This window comes from Ambystoma mexicanum, chromosome 5q, assembly GCF_040938575.1.
Source record: "Ambystoma mexicanum isolate Mex_15411 chromosome 5q, UKY_AmexF1_1, whole genome shotgun sequence".
Lineage (NCBI taxonomy): Eukaryota > Metazoa > Chordata > Amphibia > Caudata > Ambystomatidae > Ambystoma > Ambystoma mexicanum.
The window spans coordinates 788,110,600-788,138,375 of record NC_090933.1 but is presented as its reverse complement, the minus strand read 5'-3'; positions in this window follow the sequence as shown (position 1 = coordinate 788,138,375).

Sequence of the window (27,776 nt, the reverse complement as noted above, 5' to 3'; positions counted from 1 at the left end):
TGATTTGGAATCACGTTCCCGCAGGAACAATCTGCGCATCATCGGGGTCCCCGAGAATGCTCTCAAAGGCCGGATGGAAGACGCCGTGGAGAAATTGCTTAAGGACCTGTTGGACAACCCGGCCCTCTCCCCATATTTCACGGTGGAGCGAGCTCACCGGGCCCTATCACCACGACCCAAACCGGGCGACAGCCCTAGGCCCATAATAGCCAAGATTCTCAACTACCGCGACAGGGACCTCATCCTCCGCCTGTCGCGGGAGAAGGGTAACCTACGAATGGAGGCCCATACCATTAGAATCTTCCCGGACTTCTCTGTGGCGGTGCAACAGGAGAGACGTCAATTTCTCGGCATCAAGAAACTGCTCAGGGAGCGCAACGTCCCATATGCCATCCTGTTTCCCGCACGGCTTAAGATTACCCATAACGGCAAATTATACTTCTTCACCGTTCCAGAGGAGGCGGTAAAATTCATCGAGATGCAAATACCGCTCCTCAATCTGGAAGACGACCAAGCTGGTGGCATCTGAACACGCACTGTGTGGCCCAACGGATCTTACTGACTTTGCTGATCCCTGATGGGTGATATGTTACTGGCAGCATGGTTCTGTTCACTGTGATGTTGTGGTTTGCTACTGCATGCATTTATGTCGCGGCCTGGCTCCCGAGGGCAGGTACTGGTCACTCCTTTCTGCCGGACTCTGAGGCTGACCAACTGCCCCGGCCTTTGGCCCTGACTGACCGGGGGGGGCGCCCTTGGGCTCTGGGGTCCGACCCAGTAATCCACCCGTTGCAGTGGCATGCCCCGACTTGCACATGCTGCCTTTGTTATGCTTAAATTGACGGCTGCGTGGTGTCAACTCATCCCACTAAGGCACAGCCGTGCCCCGTGCCTTTCAGGTGCTCTGTTTACATGAGGCCTAGGGATCACACTGAGCAATGCTGGCACCCCCTACTAATCTGGAATCAGTACTCATCATTACACATAGTTCTGGTATGCTCACTACAATGGTCACCTCGGTGACACACTCCATGGGGCCAACTCATTTTTGATCCGGCCTGCCCCTTAATAATCATCGCCACTTGTTACTTACATTGCAATGCTCTGATGCCTCTGCGACAGCCCTTGTGTCTCATTGGCGATGAGGGGGGCATCCACCACGAGACTGCTGTAAATGTTTGTATTGTAACCGAATTGCTATGACGCATGTATTGATCCCTGTCTCCCACCTAAACAGGCGGGACCATACATTGCGTGACCGCCGACACTGCTCGTCTTGTAACGGAGCCATCTGGTTCCAAGCGTGCCTGCACGGCAACGGCGCACCCCACTGCGATTGCATTGTTCTTGGATACACCTCTGTTGTGGGTTAGCCCCGGTTGGGCTTTTGGACTGTCTGAGCCAAGTTGGGGATGGCTCAGCTGCGCACAGTTCGGGGAGGGTGATGTTCACACTACTAATCTTGGATCGGTGGTGAGGGTGGCGGGCGGGAATGGGGTGTTATTTCAAAAAGGCACACGAGGTTTCGCGGCGCGCGTACTGAAGGGCAGCAAGTGCATTGTCAATCCCAACTCCTTGGGCACACACTGTCACTGGATATGGGATGTTCACTGAGGCGTGCATTGTGCGATTAGATATTTACCAATGAGATGTCTACCGTTATAATGTCCTGGAACATCCGGGGATTAAGTAATCACACCAAGGCCCGCAAAATCATGGCCTATGCTAATAGGCATAACTGTGGGGTACTATTTCTACAGGAGACACACTGCAATGGTCACATCCCACAGACCATGGCCCCATCATGGGGCACCGCCAGATTCTTCACCTCTTACTCCTCCCAGGCTAGGGGCGTACTTACCATGATCCACAAATCAATCAAATTTATATTGCATAAAAGCTACATAGATCCTGAGGGACGGTATGTTATATTACACTGCACTCTGGTTAATAAAGAGTATCTTCTAGTGAACACTTACTGCCCAAACATAGACTCTCCTGAATTCTTTGACGCTGTGGCCACCATACTGCTGGGCTTCGCGGGAGTACCAATTATATGGGGAGGAGATCTGAACCTTATTCTGGAAACTGTCCTGGACAGAACGGGAACTGCTACCAGAGCTCTGTCCAGTGCTGCTCGTCAGTTAGGCAGCCATATACAAACACTGAACATCTGTGACGTCTGGAGGACACTGCACCCCCAGCGGCGGGAGTACACCTACTACTCGTCTGTGCCTGACAGCTCGTCTAGGATAGACCTGTTCCTGGTGTCAGGGGAAATTATGGGCAGAGTTGGGGGCTCATGGATCCTGCCTCGCACACTATCAGACCATGCCCCAATCACAGTCTCGGTGGAACTGGGGATGCCCATCCCGACATTTAGCACCTGGCGTTTTAAATCCGAGACCCTCAAAGACATTGTCTTCAAGGCTGAAATATTAGCTGACATTGAATCTTTCTTTGAGTCCAACTCTCTTCAAGATACATCAGCCGCGGTGCGATGGGATGCCTTTAAAGTTTATATTAGGGGAATGTCTATCTCCTGAGAGGCTGGGGTTCTGAAAGCAATAAGAGCTGCCCTCGGGCGCTCTGAAGCGAAGCTGAAACAACTGGAGCTGCAATGCTCCACTGCTGCTGACCCCGGTACACTTACCCAAATCAGTGATGAACTTCAGATATATAACTCACTTGCTACCAACGAAGTCCAATACTTTAGCCGCCCACAGGCCGCCAGGAAGTATGGGGAGGGGGACAGACCCGGGAGAACACTGGCAACACTGGTAAAAAGGGAATCTGGCCTCACGCAGATTACCTCCATCAAAGATCAACATGGCAACCCACAATGGGCGGACCAAGGTATATTAGACATATTTGCAGAATTTTATAGATCCCTCTACTCCCAACCTGCCGAACACACCGAACAACACATGCGCGAGCTCCTTGACCAGATCCCCACCACCCTCTCATACCCGGGACCAACTGGACTTCCCGATTACATTGGACGAGATAGTGACGGCCATTTCAGACCTACCCAAAGGTAAAGCCCCGGGTCCTGACGGGCTTACCACTGAGTTTTTCCAAGAGCACATCGCTATTCTGGCCCCTAGGCTGCTCGAGGTTTGGGACGAAGCACTACGCGTCTCCATCCTTCCCCCTTCCATGCGTGAAGCAGTCATCACGGTGCTGCTCAAACCTGGTAAACCTGATGATGAATGTGGGTCTTACAGACCTCTTTCCCTTATGAACCTTGACACAAAGATCTTTGCTAAGATCATAGCGAACCGCTTACTGCCCATCATGACGCACTTGGTTCACGAGGACCAGGCAGGCTTCGTCCCCGGTAGGTCTACCTCTCACAATATCAGAAGGTTGTTCAACGTCATGTCCCGTATAGACCAGGACGTCCAGGCTGTAGCAGTCACTCTGGACGCTCAAAAAGCCTTTGACATGGTCTCCTGGAACTATATGTGGCTGGTACTTGAAACTATGGGCGTAAGCCCGAACATGATCGGGTTCATCAAGTTACTATACACTTCCCCTATTGCAAGAGTAAGAGCTAACTCACTGACATCTGACCTCTTCACACTTTCCAGGGGCACCCGACAGGGTTGCCCCTTCTCCCCGATCCTTTTTGCACTAGTGAAAGAGCCGATGGCGGACTATGTCCGTTCACGCCATGCCCGCAAAGGAATAAGGTTGGTCGATGATCCTGAAATCATCTCTCTATACGCTGATGATGTTCTGCTGTATATCAGGGAACCCTCGGCCCATCTTGACGCTATACTGAGGGATATCACTCGCATTGGCACCCACTCCGGGTTTACAATTAACTACTCGAAGTCTGAGATCTTCCCTCTCACTAAATCCACCACACAACCCACCACCGAATATCCCCTCCGTTGGTCTCCGGATGGTGTCAAATATCTGGGTGTTCAAATATCCCTAACCAAATCCACCCTGCTCGCCAATAATTACTCAGCTGTTGCACAGTTAGTCGAGGCCAAGCTCTTACGGTGGCGCACCCTCCCAGTATCCATGACAGGTCGTCTCTCCCTCATTAAAATGATTTTGCTGCCTAAGCTCCTCTATACTTTCAACAACATACCCGTGTGGCCTGGGATGGAATATTTCTCTAAACTACGTGCACTATGCGCACAGTTCTTATGGCACTCCGGTGCCGTACGCAAGAAGTGGACTGATATGGTGCTTCCATACAAACAAGGGGGAATCTCTGCTCCGGACCTGCTGCTATATTGGATTGCGGCCCAGGCCCAACACGCCACTCATTGGTACCCCGGTTCTCCTGCCCGCCCACATGTTAAATTGGAACGACTGGCAGCCGCCGGCACTAACATAATGGCCCTCATACTGCATCAGCACTATATGTCTGACTCCCCCATAGATCCTATCAGCGCGACCCTATATGCCTGGGCACGCCTGTTGTGTCTGACATCCGACCCTTTCCCTTACTATAAATGGCTCCCGGTTTGGGCGTTCCCGGGCCTGGAACCCACGCTTGACACTGCTCTTGCCCGTCACTGGGGCACATTGGGGTACCAGGCATTATCGGACTTCTATCCGGAAGGCAGGTTCATTGACCCTCCAATACTATAGGCTCCGAGCTGCGTTCCGCACCAGATGGCCCTCATTTCCAGATGAGCCCCCTGATAATCCGGCGATCGCATACATCACTAACTCGGGCGGCGCTCGCGGCGTTGTCTCCTCATTGTATAAGATCCTACAAGACATCACCCCGATCCCAGTGCTCAGGGCACGCGACGATTGGGCAACTGAACTGGGCCTAGAAATACCCGATGGGGTCTGGGAGGAAATGTGCCTACACACCCAAAAGGTCTCTCTCAATTTCCGTCACCGGGCCATGCAATACAAACTCCTAAATAGGCTTTACTATACCCCGCACAGGACTTCGAAGTTCACTCGCACCATGGTGCACCCCTGCCCGCACTGTGGAGTAGAGGGAGCTGACCATCTACATATGTTTTGGTCCTGTAATAGACTGTCTGACTTCTGGGATAGCATCCTAAATATACTCACCGAGATTATCGAATCGGTGGTCGACCCTGATCCCTTAGCAGTCCTTTTCGGAGTCTGGAAAACGGAGGACACTAGACGTCTGGCTAAATTTTTAAACATAAGCTGTATGATAGCCAAGAAATGCATACTCCAGAGTTGGAAAAGTTCCTCCCCTCCGCCCTTTAAGAAATGGCTGAATTTGCTTACCTGGTCACGAAACTGCGAGGAGGAATACCTGTCCACGCTCCCAGCCCACTCCCGCCCCAAGAACATCTGGGTTGAATTTAACACCTATCTTAACAACCAAAGTGAAACTACACCCACAACTGACTTGCCCCCTGCCTCACAAGGGACACCCCCTACACCATGAGACCCTATATCCTCTGCCTAAGACTCGCCCTGGTGCTATTGCTATGTCTACTGTATTATGATTACTGTGTTGCTCAAGTATAATATGTCATACAAATGTGTTGCCTTGATGTATGTGCCTTGTGAACCTCTGCCGGAAAAAATAAAAGTTAAAAAAAAAAACCCCTCAAGGAAGGGGAGGATTTAATGGTGGACAGCCAGACCGATATTTGAATTGTGGATGATTGGGACATATATCTAGAATGTGTAGGAGTGGAGGAGGAGGCTGTTACGCTCACCTGGTATCCACAGGGACGCCACCCAGCTGGGTTACTCGCTGGTATGCTTCCCAGCTTTGCCCTGATGTGGTCTGCGGAGAAGGTTCTGCCTGAAAATACAGGAGGATTGTGTTCAAGATTGACAGACTGGGGTAAGTATCCACCCTCCACCCCCGTATGATTTCAGTCCCTCTGGTGCCCTCTCCTCACCTTTTGCTAGAATTAGGTGTGCTCTCCGTCCTACCTTCTTTGCAGGGGCGCGTTGTCTTTCATGGGCGAGTGCGGTCCAGTTACTTCACTGACGCCGGCCTGTTTGATATTGTTCAGGTAGGTCTTATGGCTGTTCTTTAGTTTTGTTGCTATCCTGCATGCCTTTCTTTGTTTAAAATGTCTCTTTTTCTCCCTTAGGTATGCAGAGCTTCAGCGCGGCAATCTGGCTTGGTTGAGCCCCGCTGGTAAATGATGGCGCATTAAGAGCGCTATGATGCGGTAAGTAAGCGCTATACGCAGCACTGCAAAGTCTTGCCTTTGCTAACCTGTGTTTTCCTCCCTTGTAGGTCGCAGTGTTCTTCAGCGCGAGTGGAATGTCTGGAGTGGTGCCAGCCGAGAGGCGACCAGCCAGGTAAGCCTTTTGAGCAGTTCATAATTTGTAAATGTCTCTACTGAGACAAGGGCATGGCTGACTCCATAATCCTGTCCGGGTACGGGTTCCCTGAATGCGGAAATGCTGGGCCATTCTGAGTATGGAGGGCCCAGTATTTCCTCCCTCAGGGAACCCGGGCCCGGTCCTTCCCCATTCGAGCCCTCATAGGGCTCAATGGGAATGGGGAGGGAGCTAACAATGGGCCCATTACGAACGGGCCCGTTATTAGCTCCATGGTCCCCTCATGGGACCCGCTATTGACGTCTGGAAAAACCAGACATCCAGAGCGGGTCCCGCGAGAGGACCTCGTAATTGTGCAGAATGGGTTTAACGGCGCCGGCACCATTACCGGCGCTGTTAAACCCATTCCGCACAAGTCATAATGAGGCCCAATGAGTTTGTATTCTTTATAAGTCTTACATATTGGATTGAAGTAGAGAGGACAGATATTCCACAGCAAATGGTGATAGTGAAAGTGAAAATGTCATTTTTTCACAAAGATATGGCAAAATTGCCAAGTATTTTACAGACTATAAGCCTGTATGATGTGTGCTTACTAAAAGGGATAGGAGCTGTAAAAATAAAGCTTAAAGAAGTAGCTATTTTGCCACGTGCAAAACAATATCCCATGTCTAGAAAGGTGGATGAGGATATATTTGAAACTATATCCGCTTACATGGCTAAATGTACTATTAAAATATCGATGGGGGTCATGGAGATTTATTCAAGATCTGCGCCCCATAACCAATATAGTTGAAGCAGAATTTCCTTTAGTTCCAAACCCTGCGACATTATTATGCAATATTCCACCCCAGGCTAAATAATTCATGGTTATCAATTTGAAAAATGCATTCTTCTCCATACTCCTTCATGAAGACTCAAAGGATCTGACTTCCTTTTCGTATAGAAATATTCACCTGAAACATACTGTGCTGCCTTAAGGATACTGTGAGTCCCCTTCCATCTTTCATAGAGTACTTCAGATGGATCTGAGCAATGTTCAACTTGGAAGTGCTATAATTCAATAAGTGGATGACATTTTTGTGTGTAGCAAGACAGAAGATGAGTACAGAAAAGATTCAGTTACACTCATGAATATACTTGCAGAGAAAGGATATAAAGTAGACAAGGAGAAATTACAATATTGTCAAGAAGATGGTCTATATATAGGACAGTTAATATCGCAGGAAAGGAAAAAAGTGACACCTGTAACAGCAGAGGCCATTATAAGGACTCAGAAGCCAACGACAGTGAGGCAAATGCAGCAATTTTTAGGATTATGTAATTATTGTAGATCCTGGGCCTTTGATTACAGTTCTTATATTTGACCCCTTTTGAAAGGACTTAAAGATGCACAAGTGACTAAAAATAAAATGACGCTGACAAAGGAAATGGTTGCAGGTTTTGATGAGCTAAAAATAGCAATCAGTACAGCTCCAGTATTAGGAATCCCAATTTATAATGAAGAGTTTTATTTATTTACTCAATCAAATGAAGAAGTGATCACAGCAGTGCTCACTCAAAAAAAATCATTAGGAAGGACATGGATATAAGCCTTTAGCATAATATAGTGGAGCATTAGACTGAGTTATGAATGGGCATTACACCTGTGAGCAATCTTTGGCTGCAGCTTCATTCGCAATAGTAAAGGCTTCAATATTACCATGGGATGTTCTATAATGCTATTCATAGAGCTTGCATTATTCTGATACTGGTGAAACCCAACAGGACACTAACCGCACAAAGCGCATCGGGGTACGAGGGTATCATCTCAAACCCTGTGGTTAAAGTTGTCAGATTATCACACTGTGAATCCAGCAATGTTTAAAGCTGAACCAGTAGGCGAGGATGACGTGTTACATATTCAGAATGTTATCACAATATTCCTTAGATTAGAGAAAATGCATTGGGACGGGAGAAATAGTTTTTATTGATGGATCAGTAAAGATTTACCAGGACACAGGTGTGAGACATACGGGGTCAGCAGTAAATCAACATGGTGAATTTGAAGTAGTGATAAATTGGAGGTTACGTCTAGTTATTCAGCACAGGCTGCAGAGCTAGCAGCGCTTATTGACGCTCTGCGAAGTTTTGAAGATGGGGAAGTGTCAGTGTACTCCGACTCTGCCTACGTGACATCAACTGTACGCACAGGCTTGTCAGGCTGGAAAAGGAGGGGCTTCCTCTATGCAGATGGCACTTCGGTGCAACAGACAGGCTTACTGAATAAAGTTATTGATTGAAGCGTTGAGTTTCCCAGTGAGCATAGCCATAGTCAAGTGCGCAGAGCATTTGAAAAAAAAAGCAGATTTAATTTCATGTGGGAACGAAGCTGCAGATTTGGAGGCCAAAAAGGCGGCTTATTATCATATTACATCTGAAAATGAGGTAGAATTTACAACACAGATAAAAAGGAGATGCATGTTGGTGAAGGAGGGTTTTAACAAGCTTTCTTTTAGTCAGCTAATTGAGATACAAGGGTGAGCCCCACAAGAGGAAAAAGAAGTATGGAAGAAGCAGGGGTGTTCTTTATCCCCCACTGATGCTCTTTGGAGACAGGATAGTACCAGAAAGCCAGTGTTGCCTCTAGCCTTATTAAGGGTAGCTTCAGAGCTACTCCACTACCCAGCAAACGTGACTCGAGAGAGTATAGCTGCAGCAATCGCCGAAAAATGGTTCTCGCCTAACTTATTAGAGAATATGGCACAATTTATTGTGAATTGCATTGTGTACCAGAAATGTACTGCTGGACACACCTTAAGAACAGTGAGAGGAGCAGAAATGCTGAGGCCTAATGGCCCATTTCAGCATCTACATATAGATTGTATAGATATGCTGCAAACATGCAATGGTTATAGGCACATGCTGGTCGTGGTACGTCCCTTTTATAGATGGATCAAAGCAGGTCCATGCACACACCCTGACAACATATACGCAGCATGGTTCCTTGTACTCAAGGTATTTCCAAGATGGGGTGTGTGTGAGATTTTGCCATCTGACAACAGACCACATTTTGTAAATTAACTCTTTGAGAGTATAGTTCAGCTGTTAGATATCAAACACAAATTTGCATCTGCGTATCATCTGCAGGCGAACGGAATATGTGAAAAAATAAATGGACTCTTGAAGGAAAGGATATCTAAGTTAAAGAGTACCTTAAAGAAGGGACGACTACATTGCCTACCCCCTAAATTGTAAGCTTTAAGAAATCAGCGAGGCTCAGATCACCATTCAGCGCCCTGTGAGTTGGTAACTAGCCGCCATATGAGGACTCCTCTCACACCCAAACATGAGTAAACACTCACGCCCATAGGATGGGTTTTAGGGGATGAAATGCAGAATTATTTAAATGAAATGACTGAAAGTGTGTCTTTAATTTCTCAACAGGTCCAAAGGAAGAGGGAGGGGTCAAAGGATTATGAAAATCAAGATAGAACTGTTGATTCAGAGGAACTACTGAAACCCTTTACTGTGTATCCATGGGACCAGGTGTTAGTGCATCAATGTGGAAGCACCTGCTTTGAGGGCCCTGATGAGGTGGAGAAAGTTAACCCTACAGCAGTGAAGCTTAAGGATAGGGGAGATTGGATCCACCAACATGACATTAAACTTTACAAAGGAGGAGATTTGACCTCTCCTGCAGCTACCGCCATTGAAGCAAGAACCGCAGCTACCGCCAGTAAAGCAAACAGTTTAGCTACCTCCAGCGAGGAAGAAGCTGTTCCGTGCATGCATACTCATTCCATGGCAACAAAGAACAACAAGGAGAGTGAAAAAGCAACTGCACTTTGGAAAGCTTAGAAGTCAACATTTCAACAGTTGACAAAGGACAAGGACAGATGGACTTGAGATCCTGGAATTTAGATAGGTTCAAGGACAATGGGTTCAAAACATGATTCATTGAAGGCAGAAGAAAAGGAAGAATTCACACACGTTTTATGTTACTCAAACATCAATAATCAAAATGACTTAGGTAGTTGGCAAAAGGATAACTGTTTTAATATCAATGATCTAAAACAGGGAGTACAACGGACATCAACGTCAACCTATGTATTACTAACGTCATCCTACGTGGCAAACTACAAAAACCTAATGACAAGTGTGATAGGGTCTAAGGGAATATCTAAGTATATGATCCATACTCGTCTAAGGCAGTGAAGAAATGTGATAGGTTTCTTAACATCAGGTGGGGCAACTAAGGCCTCCCCTAAAAACAGTCACTACGAACGTCACTAAATACACAACGTCCCATTGGCTATACAAACTATAGGGCCCTTAATCATGAGGTCCTCTACCATTGGTTGGCACTCTAACCTCTATCAGTATTTTTCCACCTATGTTAGTAGCACGCAGACTGGGTTTCCAGGTGCTGTTGAGCTAGTCTACAACCATAGCTTCCCACCAATTAGCATATTCATCCATCACCTTAGTGGTCTGCTGTAAATTAGGGCTTTGAACTTGTCCATGGGAGTGTTCTTTACTCTGGAGAATTCAGGGGAGTGAAGGCACCCTCATGCTCGTCCAACTTCATCCCTCCACGTGCCTGAAGACCACAGAATTGAGCATCTCGTGTATTAAAAATACTATTTTCTAATAGACCTCTGATGTCTTCCTTGTTTTGTTCATGCCTCCTGAACAGGAGCTTCATTCTTTCACACGATTTGTATCCAATATCTGCTCACTCCAGCCTGATAAGACTTTGGCTTCTTGGTTCATCCAGTCTTGCCTTTCTGAGATTCACTTTGTAATTCACTTGTTTTTTAACTGCGACATACTGGAAACGAGGCCTAACTTCTTTAGCCCAGCTCTGCTATAACACATAGTGGAAACATCCATTCTTTATTTGCCTCTATATATATATGTATATGCTGGGGCATGCTGCAATCTATTCACTACTTAGCTAGCCTCTAGAATACTTTGTCTGCTTGCGATTCTTTGCATCTGTACATGTGTAAACTGACTTGACATCTTCATCAGTTCTGTAGCATATGTTTCTTCATCTTGATCCCAAGATGCCACTTATCTTCGATACTTTCCTGATGCCTTATAGAATATCTGCATTCTTTAGTCTCTGCATCTCTTCCATGTATGCCTGCTCGACTCTGTATGACGTCACCATTCATCTTCGTCATTCATTAGTACTGCTTCTTCCGGAATGTCATTCAAAAAGCCATCATACTGTCTCGTATGCAGGTATGGTTTTCTCAATAGGAACCTTGCCTCCAGGATTCTCCTTGGTATCGGTATTTTCACTGGTACCGCACGTGTCTCACTCACTGGTTCCCAACATATAGGCAAAATGGGCGAGGTGATTGAGGTTGGGTTACTTAGCTCCTTCTCTACATTGTGATTATATTTTTCTGCATTTTTCTAATTGTAGCTGCTATTCTCATTGCATTGTTACTTACACAAGGGTTGAGTGGTGGTGTACCAGACAAAGAAGGAAAAATGATTCCTAGTGTTAATCCCACTCAGAGACAGGGTACCTCTAGACTCCCAAATATGACTAAACAGTTTATTAGAGTTAAGAGAGATATTGCAGAAGACAATGAAAGCATTAAAAACATATTTGCAAAACAAACTCCAGTACCAGCACATGAAAGAGGTAGGGGAGAGAACGCCTCATGAAATCTGCTAGGTATGTTCCTTGATACTGTATGCCATGGCTGCTGGGAAGACGTTTATCAAAAAAGAAATGTCCGCACATAATGCAAAATGCCTCAGTCATTTGGCATCCCCCACAACCCGAGGACAGTTCAAAGGCCAATGAGCGACGATAGGATGGAGATCAAGACAATTGTTTCCCTATGAAGATACTTACATGAAGACAAAGAGAATGAAAACTGTAATGGGAAAGACAAGTAAGAAGCCTGTGTATCTGTTTCAGTATGGAGAAGGTATAAAGACTGTTGAGATGAAATGAATTGACTGTTCAGACATGACTGAGAAACCAGGAGAGGCCCAATGTTGGTCTATGGGATTGTTACTACCACTAATTGCAAGAAAGAAGGACTACTGTTTCATGCACAGTATTATGTTATTATCTGCAGGGAACTCACTGGCACACCTGCATTGCATCTGTTTGACGTTTTGTACCATAATGTTCTCCCCCTCAATGTAATTGTACTACTGCATTGTATCATAACCTGCTTGCCTATCATTGTATGCACCCTGTTATTTGTAAAGGTAACTTCCTGCTCTTATTTGTAACCTGCAAAAATTGCGCCCAGATACCCTTAGGTTAGTAGCGCTATATAAATAAAATAAGCAAACAAAGAGACAAACAAATTATCTTGTCCAGCACATTTGTTGAAAAAAGTGAATGACGAATGCCTGAATTCATGGCCAAGTATGCAACATTATTGACATGGGTTGATAATGAAGCTGGACCAATGCATATATTGCAATTAGAAAATGTGACGAACGGTTTCAAGAATGATGGAAAGACTTGGCTTGGGTAAAATAAAGGGTGTCAAGAAACAATTGAAGTACCAGGAATGAATGAAGGAACTGCAGTACTAATGAATCGATATTGGGCTTGCAGATCCAGAGCCTATGTGCAGTTGCCCAGAAATTGGGGAGGAGTTTTCTCTAGCGTGATGGTGCATGTTCCAGCATTGGTGATTCCACAAAGCAAATTAGATATTGAAGAATTCCCAAAAAAGAGAGCATTAAAGCTTTGTAGACTGAAGAGAGAAAATGACTTTTTGTCTAAATCGATAAAGGCCTATGAAGCTATTCCGGATTAATATAAACTGTTTAGCAAGACAGCTATGATAATGACATCTATATTCGTGCCAGGTCTTCAAACTGTAGTGAATGCTAAGTGGCTCCAGAAAACTAGATGGGAACTACTGCAATCAATTAATGGGACAATAAAAGGATAATGCCATTCGAGAGGAGCTGAGAGCAATCAGGTTGATGACTCTCCAGAACAGGTATGTCCTAGACCTGATTACAGCAATTGAAGGAGGTTTTTGCACCAAGGTCGGACCTTTATACAAGCTCATGATGGAGAAAATGTAACTTTGACGGAGGCCATAACAATGCTGATGACTCTGCACACAAAGATGGAAGATGAAGCTGATATGAGAGCTAGAGATGACTGGTTTTCATCTCTGTTCAGATGGATCCCATCTTGGCTTGCAACTGCCTTTAAATTATTTGGAGCAATACTACTGCTGTATTTGCTAGGATTCGGTCACATAAAAATTATCTTGAGCCAATGCCAGAAGACAGCCAAGAAAGCCATAGGAATGAACATAATGATTGAGGTCAATAAAGAAACTGGAGAGCAGATGCAGACTGAAGAAAGCACTTGGGAAAACACAAAGAGGAGTGATCTTGCACCTCCACGAACAAAGTTCTATTACCCTAACAACAAGAGAAGATATGTCAGAAGATGGATATTCTGCCCACCATCAGGAGATTGTTGTCCCATGAGTGTGGACGAGCATATAAAAAATGCCCCTGACTGGGGCGATGAAGATATGGGCTCTGAAGAAAAGAAAGTATGCTGAGATGGTGAGAGAAGATGAACAAGGAATTGCAAAGGAGAATTTGGCCAATTACTCGACCAGAGGGGGGAATTTGAAGGAGCAGATGGATGTGTCATCCATTGTTCCTGCCCCCTTACCACTGACATATTGGATGGAAAGAAGAAGAGCTATAATTGGGAACCCATGTATGAATCTATGTGGTGTTTTAGCACCATGTCGCGTGTATGATAGAAGTTATGCACTGGGACAGCCATTTAGAATATATACTTGCACTGAGCCAGTGGAAGGACACCTTAACGAAGGATGTGACATGGAAGGATCTGTCACTGCGAATGATGAAGGATGTCGCATAGAAGGAGGCCAAGGCGATGTAAGTCTAGTGGAAAACGTAGCCCGGAAAGAGGTATATATGGCCTTCCTTACATTATGGAACACTAAACTAAGACCAAAATAAGAACAAGATGATGTCATGAAGAAGACATAAGACAACATCTTGAAATGATAGAAAAAAACTTAAGAGTGATGATATAATTGAAGCAGCGGAAGAATATGTGCTAAACATAACGTAATCATGGATGGAACGAAGAATTTAAGTAACTTGATGGTGAATTACTGTAAATATGCACTAACGCAAGATAGATGAAGAAACTAAAGGCTTGCTATAGCTGAATATATTGTAGGACAAGGATTACCATTATAAGAAAATGGACGACGTTAGCTCATGGTAAAAGCAACCCATAAGCTGCTTTAGAGACAGACCAAGAGCTGCAGAGATTTGAGAAGGCTGGTCGTTTGCAGAAAGAAAGGAATTCAAGTTGGCTTCGGATCAGGAAGGTTCTTTTTAAGATAAATTATTAAAGCACAGAAGGAGTTAGCCGAAATGAATCAAGTGTGTCAGACATATCTCTTTGAGATAAGAATAAAGTGAAAACAATTGCAAGAGCCAGGCAGATGGACAATTAAGGATGCCTGAAGTCAATGGGCCTCATTCTGACTCTGCCGTCTGGAAAAATGGGTGCCAGTAAGCTCACTGGCACTCTTGTTTCCAGACTGGCATATTACAGGTCTGCCTTCCAGAGCCGCCGTGCCTGACAGGTCTGACCCTACGGCGCACAGCGGCCACAGTAGGCAGACCCGTCATGGAAGCACTGTCACCGTTGGGACTCTATGGGAATGGGGAAGAGCATTTTACCGGTGCCTGACTTTCCGGGCCGCCGGTGGCACTGGGAAGTCAGGCGCCGGTAAATGTTACGGGTCCAGTGGCAACCCGCCGGTAGCACCAGCACGGTCACTGCTGAACCCGTAATGGGCCCCAATATGTGTTAGAGTGAGCAAGTCTCTAAAGCGCATGAGGTGTAATGACACCCTGTTGAATTAAATCAAATAACAGTAAATAAGATGGCGAATTTGGGCAACTCATGGACTACTAACATGTGATACCGAGGCCAAGAATAAAGGCTATTCATTAGAGCTCAAAGAAAGATAGTGATGTGCTTATACTCCCTGAAACGTTGCAGACAAGTGAGAAGCTGCATGGTCAATTACAAAGAGGGAACCTTTTTGATGGATGATGGATGGATGAGAACCATCATCAAGATGATGGATGGATGAGAACAACAGCTAGCTTGACATATAACCACCTCCTGGGTTTCGTTTCAGACTTGTGCTGCTAGTGAGCTGGGGCTCAAAGTTGGAAGGGTTGCTAACCAATTAGAAGGCCTATGGAGCAACCTGCTATACAATGTTGCAAGGACCAATCCCTATTATCTCTCCCCTCATAATCAGTAGACACGTGCTTTAGAGGTAGTCTGAGGCGTATCCTACAGATAAGGGGCCGCCAATGAATTGCTGACACATTGATTTACTCTAGGTAGTTATACCCCCTACAACCAATCCCTTCCCGAGTTAGGTTTTATTATTTTTTGCCACGTAGGGTGATGTCATGAACCACGTATTTAGGATTATAAAAGCTTCATTTAAAGAAAGTTTTACTGTTCGTAGATATTTCAGCTTGATGAATATCGCTTGCCCTGTTTTTGAATAATATACCCTTTTTGAATTTGGCCCGAGTAAATTAATTGGTAACTCCCATCCTGCGAAATAAACGGTCAAAAGTACTATTAGAGTACACTACACTGATCATCAGCGAGCCCCACAAGCTGGTGCTTTATCGGAAAACAGGAACGTAGATTCAGTAACGTGCGGTGTGTCCCCTTTAACCTCTCCCATGAGTCCCATCCGTTGGAAGTGGAAATAAACATCACAGTCAGTCAGATCAGTGTCTATAAGTAGTCGCAAATTCGCTTGACGTGCTAAGTATTAAACAGTACACACTTCAGATGAAAAATGAGCAAAAAAAGGGAAATTGCATTTTGGAGGATGATACATGTTAACTGTTTTCGAAGAAGCAGGCATTCAACTACACCGTGGCTCCCCTAGAACGCATACAATGCACACCTTTGCCTCCTGCAAACCAAGATTCTGCAGACCAATGTCGCGAGTGGAAAGACTGTATCCACATTTCGAAATTATCCAAAAAAAAGAAATCTTCCCGTCCAACCAGCCCCCCCCCCCCATCCCCATAAAGGTGCCCACCCGCACAGAATTGAAGAAAAAGAAAACATATTTTTGGTTCCAACCGGGCAGCTGCCCTCTGCCCAGGCTCCTTCACGCTGACTGTCCAGATATTAACCCTTCCAAAGGGAAAAAGCGAAATTATTGGAACTGTTTTCTGTCAAGTGTTATTTTCCAATTCAACTTTCATTTGAACATTTTGCACATTTTTACGGACCTTAGCAGTGCAGAGCACATACATGACGCCAACTTTTTGAAATGTACGAAGTTGGGTCTTGTAAAAGTGTGCAGAAGCGAAGTCCCATAATTATGCCCAGGCCTAACCAATACAAAACTGGGGCATTGGAGAATAATGTACTTTTCGAAGTGTGTCTGCTTTTTAGTGCATTATTTCTTGCCCATTGTGGACTATGTAGTGAGACAAGGCAAACGATGCCAGGGCTTTGGATTGGTAATAGTAAGTAGGTATGGGATTTTCAAAGAGTGCACCCGTGTGGGAAGTAATGGAGCATGGCACATGGGATATGCACGTAAGGGGTTACAAGTCGGGTGTGGGGGTAGCAGTGCAGCTGGGCTGCGTAGAGGGCGCAGAGGAGGGATACATCGCCTGAGGGGGCAAAGTATAGTATAGTATAGTATAGATAAGTGGTGTGTACTTGATAGCAAGTGACCCCGTTTTACACTTGTGGTCGCATTACTAGCTGAAATTTGGCAAGCTAAATGTGAGTGTCATCTGTAACTGCATCATCGGCAGGAAGTTAAAATAAAAGACTGGGGCCACATATCTGAGGTTGCGTAACTCCACCAACAAACAGCCTGACTTAAATTACAGTTATGCATTACTGTATATCTCAGCCAGTGAAAATGCCATTCAAAATCCTACCCACAAACTGACCAAGCACCTCGTTAGAGTCACATAAATAGGATATTACTAAAAATGTGTTTAAAAAATATATATTGCAACTTTTGCTGATAATAGTTGTAGAATAGAAACTAATCCCCATGTGTATGTCGTCTGTGTCAAACCAAATGGTGCTGGCATTAAACTCTGGAACCGCAGATATCAATACATTGTGAGTCATCTGAACCCGTGACTATTTGCATGCAAGCGGCACAACGCATTAGGCATGTGATTCTTTGAATAACACATTTGTTAGCAGCAGAGTGTTTACAAAGAGAAAAGAGTCTAGAGGAAGGGCCAGTTAGAACTGCGCACAAAACAGTAGGGTATCCAGGTTGGACTCGACAGCAGTACAGTGAGAACCATTGGTCACTTTGCATCCCACCGGCGCCGACCAACCATTTATCTCCCACGTCCCACTCCCCACCCCTCAACTAGCCATTTAATTTGTGTCAGACACGAAGAGAAATGGAGAGGGTGATGCCACCTGAGACGAAATGCAGCATTAATTGTCTCTAACAGCTGAGACGAAAGATACATGTTTCTCTTTCTGAGCAAATACCACATGCAGCTGCACAATACAGTCATCGTGAGTCTGCCCTCTCATGACACAGGAGCCCCGTAGCTTAAGCTAAAACATAACTTAAACATTGTCAGGGTCTCTGTGTGCCCTCTGCAAAAAATAAACAAATAGCCAGGTACATGAATCGAATACTTAATGGGCAAGGTCAAAAGGTTTCTATTGCAGAGACATCCACAGTCAGAAATACATTATACAAATGGAAAACATGAATTTCCACAATAAGTGTGAATATATTAGTTAGCCACACGTACACAATATGCGTTCGACGCTAAAACATAAAGAAAGATTTGTAGACATTTAAAATGTAACAGCGCAAATGGTTTTGACTATAGCTGACCTTGAAAAACAAGAAAATCTGCTCCGCTCAGCGGGATTAAGTAAATGGCAAACAAACCCGATGGGAATGAAACAAATTACATTAAGTAAAGGTTCCACACATGTAGAGGAGAATAAGGTAGCCAGATGTACGTGAACATTCATTTATTAAGAAATGAAATATACATAAGCAACGATTCTTTAGTGGGATTTGTAGTTTGAATCCACTGAAAATGCTACATTACTACTATCAGTAACAAGGAACGGTTTGACGATCCTGCAGGCAACAGCAGAGAGTAAATGTTACGTTAAGCAACAAGTCATTTTATTTATACACAATACATTGACAATAGAACCTGTAACAAATTGTTTGAGTTGCCAGTCCACCACGTCGGATGTGGTCCTCCAAGTCTTGGCAAGCTGTAAATGGAACTCAGTTCAGAAAGTGAGCCCCCAGAGCCTGCTGCAGTGCTAGTATGACTCTGTGAAAGGGCCAGTGAAAGTCAGGTCAAACTCAGATTCATCTGAACCGATGATCACTTCTGTAGGATCTTAACTGTGATGCCACACAGTATCAGGCTTTCAATTAGGAACATATATGGCAACAATAATACGTTACAATTGTAGAAGCACTATGTGTAGTGGATCTCCCCTTGGTTTTTGGCTGAATGTACTGCTGAAAACACGTGGTGTTGTAGAGAAATATTGACAAATAACCTTGCAGTGTCATGTGCATTAGGCGAGAGCAGTGCCATGACCATCTGCTGCATGAATGGGACTGTCTCCATCTTGGGCCCTAGTTTGGGCCCCAATTCAGCTGCAGAAGTTGCATCAATGGTTGTAACACCCCTGCCACAACAAAACTAAGCCCACCACAGAACATAAGTGTTCAAAAAAACTTAAGTAAATAATGTACATGTTCAGACCATAGTCAGAAGCTTTTCGTGATCTGCAACAGGATACCCGTCTATTCTTGAGAAATCAGTACCTATTGTTTTCACAACATATTTGTACATTTCTCATGTGTCAAACATTTAGTGAATGAACCTATAGGGGTTGGGAAATGTTATCTGAAAAGAAGAAACCAAGATCTGAAAAGCTCAAATGCTTTAAGTAAAGTTACCCGCTGATTGTGGCAAAGTGTTAACGGATTAGAGAGGAGAACATAATCATAGCTTGAATAATGTGCATGTTATGCTGTGTCACATTATCTTCCATTTGTAAAGCACCTCCTGCTATAGTTTATGGCATCAAATCGCTTTTGCCTATCATAGGGGCAAACAAGGAGTATGATAGAACATTCAGTAGTAGTAGGGAGAAGCAAAGTCAGGTAGATAGTTGGGATGAGGACGAAGGATAGATAAGGTGCACTGGAAGGCATGAGAAGGATAAAGCGTATGAGCTACGTGTGTAGCTGGACTGAATTTATCTTGAGACTCAACTGTATTCTATGGGGGGGCGCACTGAAAGGTGAGATAGCTGGTGAAGAGGTGTTCGCTGAGCCTGGTGGTATGTATGGAATGTACTCACTGCATGGTGAGTATGGGCATGTTCAAGCCATGGGCAAGAAAACACAGACGACAAAGCCCTTCTCCTTACTTCCATAGGCCCCCAACATCTGCGAGGGGTTGTATGTCACAAATCTGAATTTGCCAAGATTGCAAAAGCTCCCTGAAAAGCAAGCCAAAATCACATGTCATGTATGTCATGGTTAGCAAAACCCTAGGCTTGTGCTTGTGTGGAAAGTGCTTAAGGACACAAGGCTTGTCTTTGGCTTAGCCATGCTCAGACTTTTGAGACTTCCACAGTGTCATAGTGAGCCAGGACATGTAGAAACCATGCCCAAGAAAACACAGCATTCAAAGTCCCTCGTGCTCCCCTAAGACCTGACCTGCCTCAAACAGCCAGGTGCTATAGCTGGAAAGCTAGAAGGAAATATGGCTCCATTTAACCGAGGGTGGGATTTCGACAACTTCCTTGGAAGCAGAAGCCCGAGTCTGTCCTTCCTTCCTTTAGACAAAAATACACATCATGTATGTCATGGTTACCAAAATCCTAGGCTTGTGCTTGTGTGCAAAGTGCTTAAGGACACAAGGCTTGTCTTTGGCTTAGACATGGTCAGACTTTTGAATCAATGGATGGATGTGTCCAGCCAAGTCTAAAATAAGCATATTTATTTGGTGCATCAGAGAAAAGCTGGGGATGCCTGTTATGATCATGAAAAATTGTTGTGCACATGTGATAAAGCTATCAATGATGGTCTTGGTCAGGATGATTTGCCACAACTTTCAAAGTTCAAAGAAAGACAGCTTCTTATTATCAACTCTTCTCAGCTCTTCTTTTAATACCAAGAACAACAAATGCATCTTTGTCAGGATAGCTTCACGATGTCTGTAGAGGTGCACACTCTACTATTTGATTTCAGAAACAATTCAAACGCAATTGTTAATTAGGATTCAGAATTGTTTAGGTGCTCCCGGTCAGATCTTCGCTACAAGGTCAAAAATAGTGGTACAAAGAAAGGTCCCTCGAATGATTCGGGGGACATGACCTGGGTGCACTGTGGGAAAATCAATTGCCTGATTGAATTAAGTCAAGGTATACACATTTTGAATGATATGTAAATTATTTACTGACATAAAAAGTAAATGCCAAAGTATAAGAAAAAATTATAAACAATTTAGTTATGTACAACACAAGAAGATTAGCATTTCTTTCGTTCGTTCGTTCGTTCGTTCGTTCGTTCGTTCGTTCGTTCGTTCGTTCGTTCGTTCCAACAAAGACACACTTTCAATGTTAACACAAATGTGCTACTGTTGCAACATATTTGTGTATTGGCTGATTAGATGAGTACATTTAAGTACACAATAATCACATAGCCTGGTTACATTCACAATGCATTTTTTTTTCTCATAGGAACAGATATCTCAGTATGGAAAAGTTCTGGGCTGAGACAGGGGGGTAGGGCTCGTCGTGACTCCTCCTATTTGCTACGAGGCATTTCGGGCGTAGATGCTCTTCATCAGGTAGGTTATATCTGTGGTTTTATGCATCTCCTGTAAATCTAAGTGATACTGCATGAGTAATCCTGTATAGGTAATGAAACTCATAACAAGAGGAAAAGCGTCTACTGTGTCCTGTGCACATTGTTAACTGACCTTAGAGTTTTCAGGAAGACTGGGTTAATCTTCACTAGCCAGGTGGATTTTCGCTGTGTCTAGTGACATATGATTAACTACATTTAGATGATTGTAGTTTACATAATATACTGAGTGAGGAACTTCTTGAGTGGGGATATCATAAGGTGTACTCTCGCGACCCGTATGTTAGTGCTATTAAAGTTGGCAATGGTTTTCTTATTTTATTATTTTATTCTTGTGTCGCAAGGATGTGGGTCAACGCGGAGACATAGAGTCCCTCAGCTCCGTTTGTAAAGTAAGCAGTAGTTTGTTTGTGCCTACACCTCTTTGCGCCAAATTTCTGATGTAAATGAATAAAAGTACGTAGTCAAGTTTCTTCAAGTATATTTTCTTAATTTATTTGATATATGTTCTGCCCATATGGATGACACGTGTTTCGGCGTTCCATTGGCGCCTTTTTCAAATCCGGGCTGAATGCAAGCGTAACATGTAATAAAACAAAACACAAAATATAACATATGAAATAGCATTTTAGCATATTTTATAACACATTTAGTAGTTAGAATTGCATGAACACCTAAAAGTGCAGCACCTCTCTCACATGCTTTTCTGACAGCCAAAAATTGTTAGGTCCATGCCATCCCATACTTACTTCTTTTTCGGATTGCACAAATTTAATTTTAAAAAACTAACATAGTCACTGTAATGGATTTATTTTTAACCATTTGAGGTAACTAAGAGGTGCTGCACTTTTAGGTGTTCATGCAATTTGAGAATGCTAAAAGGATATACTACACAGCCTAAGTCACTATTCTAACTACTAAATGTGTTATAAAATATGCTAAAATGCTATTTCATATGTTATATTTTGTGTTTTGTTTTATTACATGTTACGCTTGCATTCAGCCCGGATTTGAAAAAGGCGCCAATGGAACGCCGAAACACGTGTCATCCATATGGGCAGAACATATATCAAATAAATTAAGAAAATATACTTGAAGAAACTTGACTACGTACTTTTATTCATTTACATCAGAAATTTGGCGCAAAGAGGTGTAGGCACAAACAAACTACTGCTTAGTTTACATAATAGTTGCAGGTTGTCAAACATGAGTAGCGCTGGGTCCCACGTTATGACCGCATTTCAGAGCTATAACGTTTGTAACACTCGATGCGTAGATCACTTGTTATGTAGGGACAGAAAGGGTGTTTAGAAGATATGGCAATCGGAGATACAGATGTTAAAAAGTATCCCGAACGCTGTTGGGATTCTACCGCCCACATGGGGACGTGGCAGTACTTCAATTCTGCTGGCAGAAGGTGTTCATTCCATAAGCTTACCGGTGTCAGTCCATAAAGTAGATGCAGGTGGGCTTGGGCAGTGCTGCTGTCTGTTCGCGTGTCGCTGTGTGTCCGGTTGCTGGGCAACCTGAGCATGTGGGCTTTGGTTTAAAAATAGTCCCTGATACTGAGCAGGGCTCAGGAAGTGCTGCTGTCTGTTTGCATGCCACTAAGCATCCTGTTTCTAGGAAACCTGAACATGTGTGCTTTTTTCCGGAAATAGCCCCTGATGGGAGAATGAAGCTCAAAGCAGCGCGCCATCCTAGAAGAATGTGTTCTCATGTAAAATGATATAAAAGGTCTGCACTTAGATGGGAAACAAAGAAGTTTGAAACCAAGAGTGAGGATGGCTCCAACGTTTGGTTCGCAAGGTTACATGTGCATGAAACTTGCAGCCATAAACATCATTGTATGTGTGTTAAGCTTGTAGTAATGATTAATAAGAATAACAACATTTAGGAGATAAGTTGAAATCAAAGGGGCAACTCGTGCATTGCCAGTAGTTAGCTGTTGTGTCTATTAGGAAGTCACGGTTTGATCGTGGGTTTACAAAAAACTATTTAAGTCCGAATCTAAGTTCATCCCTCATGGGGACATCGAGTTGAACCGATTGATCCAGTGGATCTCCCTTTGTTTTAATCGTATGTATTTGTGTATTTATGCAATCCTATGTCTTCACTGATTGAAGTTCTGTGCCGCTGGAGATCTTTCAGACACTTGCCTGATGTTGGATTTGTGTTCTACCCAGAGCGTTTTGGCCTTGCTGGTGGTCATTCCCACGTAATTCATTCTGCAAGGACAATTGATGCCGTAAATTACATTATTTGTATCACATGTTGAGGTATGGTGAAGGGCGATACTGTAACCTTTATGGCGATGTGTAATAGAGTTGCCTTTAATGACATTATGGCAGTTATCACAGTTGTTGCAAGGTAAAGTGCCTTTAAAGTCTTGTTTTTTCTTCCTTTTGGTAGCGAAGTCTGCCCTGATTAGGTAATCCCGCACGGATTGCAACAGTGGGCAAATAGCGGAGAACTGGGAAACAATCTAGCTAGGGTCAGATCAAGTGACAAATTCCTTAGTTCTTTCTAATGATTTTTTTGATCTGGACACTTTGTTGCGAATAAGTGATTACATAGACTAAATCACTGTTAATAGAGCGCTCTTTCGGTTGTAGGGTTTCTGTTCTTGTAATTATGTTTACCTTTTCTGCACAGGCTCGTACAGAATCAGAATTGTAACCTCATTTCCAGAATGTATCCGTGAGTAGTTCAGCTTTTTTGGAATAATCTTGGTCGTCCGAGATGATACGTCTGTATCTGAGAAATTGACTCTGTGGGATAATTTCGATAGTTCTTTTTGGGTGAAAGCTTGTTGCGTATAGCAAACTATTCCTGTCAGTGGGTTAAGTCTATATTGTAGTTTGCCTGATTTGAAATAGATGAGTACATCTAGAAATTCAATCAATGTAATGCTAGGCCTGCTAATTCAGTTCTTACCTGGTTTGCTCTCATGCCGGGTCTACTTCTATAAAGATTCGCCATACGGTTTGCTCGCCTGACCAACAACTTTCCACAATTAATAGTGCTTCTAAAGTTCTGGTCCACTAACAACCAAAGGTTCACAACAGCTTCAGCAGTTTTCAACTTTATAACTTTCAACAATTTTTCAGGAATGACAAGATTCACATTAGTGCTTTTTAACACTTACATGCAAGCAATTGTCATCTCCTTCTGAACATTCCCCTCCAGAAGGACCGTCTCTGCCACTCTTGTCTCTTTGCTGCACCAACCACAAAATATGGATAAGGATAGGATATACATTTTTCCTCTTTTGACTTTGGCAATGTGAGTTTTTACCAGCTTTCATTTTATGGAACAATCGTGAATTTACAAGCTTCACCCTTGAACTTTTCATTACCCCTTTCTTGCAGCAATGTCTATTGATTTGTATGGGCCTTGATGTTAGTCTCTTTTGGCTTAGGCAATGCTTGTATATCTCTTGGGCTGGGCAGTACTTGTATCTCTTAGATTGGGCAATACTTAAAAAATACATTATTGTCTCACTTTGCAACAATGTCGCCCCTACGGTTAGCTGAGTATTCTTCAAACTCACAAAATTACAGTCAATTGGTTTGCTTATAAGAATGATTTCTGCTGCGTTATAAATGATTCGGCTTTAAAATTTCACTTTTAACCATTTTCGCTCATACACAAGTGTTACTGTTGCTGGTATTGTTAGTTCTGCATTCAAAAGTAGATTATAAAGCAATTTCACTCATATTCTAGTGATACCTTTTACGTGAGTGATTCTTTCTCGCTACTGTTGCCAGCCTTCAGCTTGCGAACAGGGCTAGAGCACTCTGGATCACTCACCAGCATTAAGCTCTGCCTTTGATCCCTTCGCGGTGTGCAGGACTTCAATGGTTCTGGCTCTTCATGAACAGGCAAACCTCCTCAATGAGTTTGTCCTCGTTCACGCCACTTCGTGGCTGGACACAAGTATGAAAGTGCTCCATTCCTCCCAAGAACATTCTTCATGCGTCAATGTCTTCACCTTATCTACTTCCTGAGGTTATGCCAAGTTGTCGGGTATACAACACTGTTAAAGTATATATATCCTAATTTCTTGGTGCCAAATAATACAGCTGAGCTTTGAAACTAATTTAGGTGACACACCTTATACACTTTCTCCACAAGAACTAAAGAACATCGACAAATGTGTCAGAAGCTTCTATTAATTGCATAGCCTTATCTCATTCTGACATGACATGGTATCGAGCATCATACGAGCGGATTATGTGTACTTTGTGATTTGTCAGAAGACAGGAGTTTATTAGTGAGACGCAGATCCTTGCTTCAGGGTATACACTGGAGCTTTAGAGTGACTCGTTGCATTTTCATTGGGTTGTTTGGCTGAACAGCCAGGACTTTCAGGTACTGTGGAGACGACATCCGAATCATTTTCATAATACTTAAACAACATATCAGCAGTATCAGTCGGACCATAATTAGATTTTTTGCCCTGAGAAAGACCGCAGAAGGTCGAAACACGTGTCGGCAAATCACTCTGGCTGATGAAAATTATTTGAATACAAGACACATTGGACATTTACTTGCGTGTTTCTAATTTCTGTTGGATTACAATCTGTCATCTGATTGGCAGCTTTTTGAAAATGAGTCTAGCAGCGCAATATACTTAGTGGAACTTTACCTTTTTTGGTTCTGTTGCCTTATCTCATTCTTGTCTGATTTCTATGCCAATTCCATATTTGACCTACCAAACCTCATATCTTGTTACAAGATGCTGCCAAAACTGTTTTACTCCCATCTTCAATAGTTCTAAATGTTCCAAATTGCTCATGTTGCTGACAAAATCTGTGCGTCAGTCCTTCTTGCTTATCTCAAAACCATTGGCATGGTTTATAGTTCCCCAAACCTGGCTTTAAAGGGCTGGAAACCATTTGCACTTTATTTTCCATTTTAAAATACGTATCTATCTGACACTGTGCTTTTCTTCTTATATGGGAGCTATATTCTGCATTTATTTAAGCAATTTCCTTGCCAGCCCAAACCAAGTGTGTGCAGTGATCCCTATTTCTAATGTACTTTTTACTTTTAATAAATTATATGTAATCCTGATTTCTATAATGATGATGGACAGGAGAGTGAACTATTTGACCTACCTACCATTTTATCTATATAACAGTTGCAGGGTGAGGGGTTGGCACCCCCTGTACATCCCCCCGTCTGGTCGATATTTCGTCTGCATTCAATATTCGACCACTACACAACCTTGTACCAAGTGTCTACCCTTCCCCACATGCAGTGTACCTATGCACCCCTATCTCAATGCAATGCTCTATTTCAACATGGGAGATATCATGAAAGATACTTCTAAAGAACCAATAGTGTCTCCAACCATATTGTAGTCTCCTAATCTAAGATATATATATATATATATATATATATATATATATATATATATATATATATATATTGTATTATACTGTATACTGTATTAAAAGCCAGGAGACAATTCTAGCTAAAAAGAGCTTGCATAAAGAGCAGACAAAAGAGAAAGAGAATGAGGATCTAACAATCAGATTCATTACCACTTTAAACTCTGGAGCCAAAGGAACAAAACAAATTTTGAACCAATACTGGCACCTGTTGAAGCAAGATCAAGATATTAGTCCACACTTATCGTCTCATGCCACAATAACCTACAGGAAGCCTTCATCAATACAAACAAAACTGTCACCTAGCATGTTTCGGTATCCCAAAATACATACCACAAGTACCTGGTTAACAAAAAGGCCACCAGGCTTCTATACATGTGCCAAATGTAAAGCGTGTCGCTATGGGATTAACACCAAAGTATTCCTACATCCACAGACTAAAAAGGAAATCACGATTAAACAAGAACTTAGATGTTTTACGCAATTTGTCATCTATGTAATCACATGCGCATGTAATCTGTGGTACATTGGTAGCACATAACTGGAAGCCAAGTTACGAATCTTACAGCATCTATATGCAATTAATAATCGAGACATGTCCTATCCACTTGCTAAACACTTTGAGGACATTCATCAGAGTGACATTGGATCATTCAAATATTTTATCATTGACTCAGTGGAAGTACACCCAAGAGGTGGGGACAGATTACACAAATTGAGACAAATGGAATCAAGATATATAGTAGATTTCAACACCAAGTTCCCCTGAGGTCACAATCGTGACGAAGAGTTATATGTATTTTTGGGATCCTGAAACCTTGAACACAATAGTCTCATATTTCCATAATAGGATACAAAGACAAGTAATGAAATGTATTTTGGGTGATTGGTAAAACATGATAATATGGTGTACATTTATCTTTTACTTTGTACTTTCTATGTTCTATTTTCTATCAGGTATATATTCTGTTTGACCTTGTTTCTCAGACATTTTCACTCTTGCATTTTCTTGTAACATGTTGAGGTTTCAAACATGAATGTACACTATGTACAATATAGGCGTCTCTGCATCCAGTTGCAGCAGCTGCTCCTTTTTCTTAAAAGTGTTTCTTAGAGGTTTTTTCAAATTATTGTTTTATCACTTGTAACCTTTTTAATA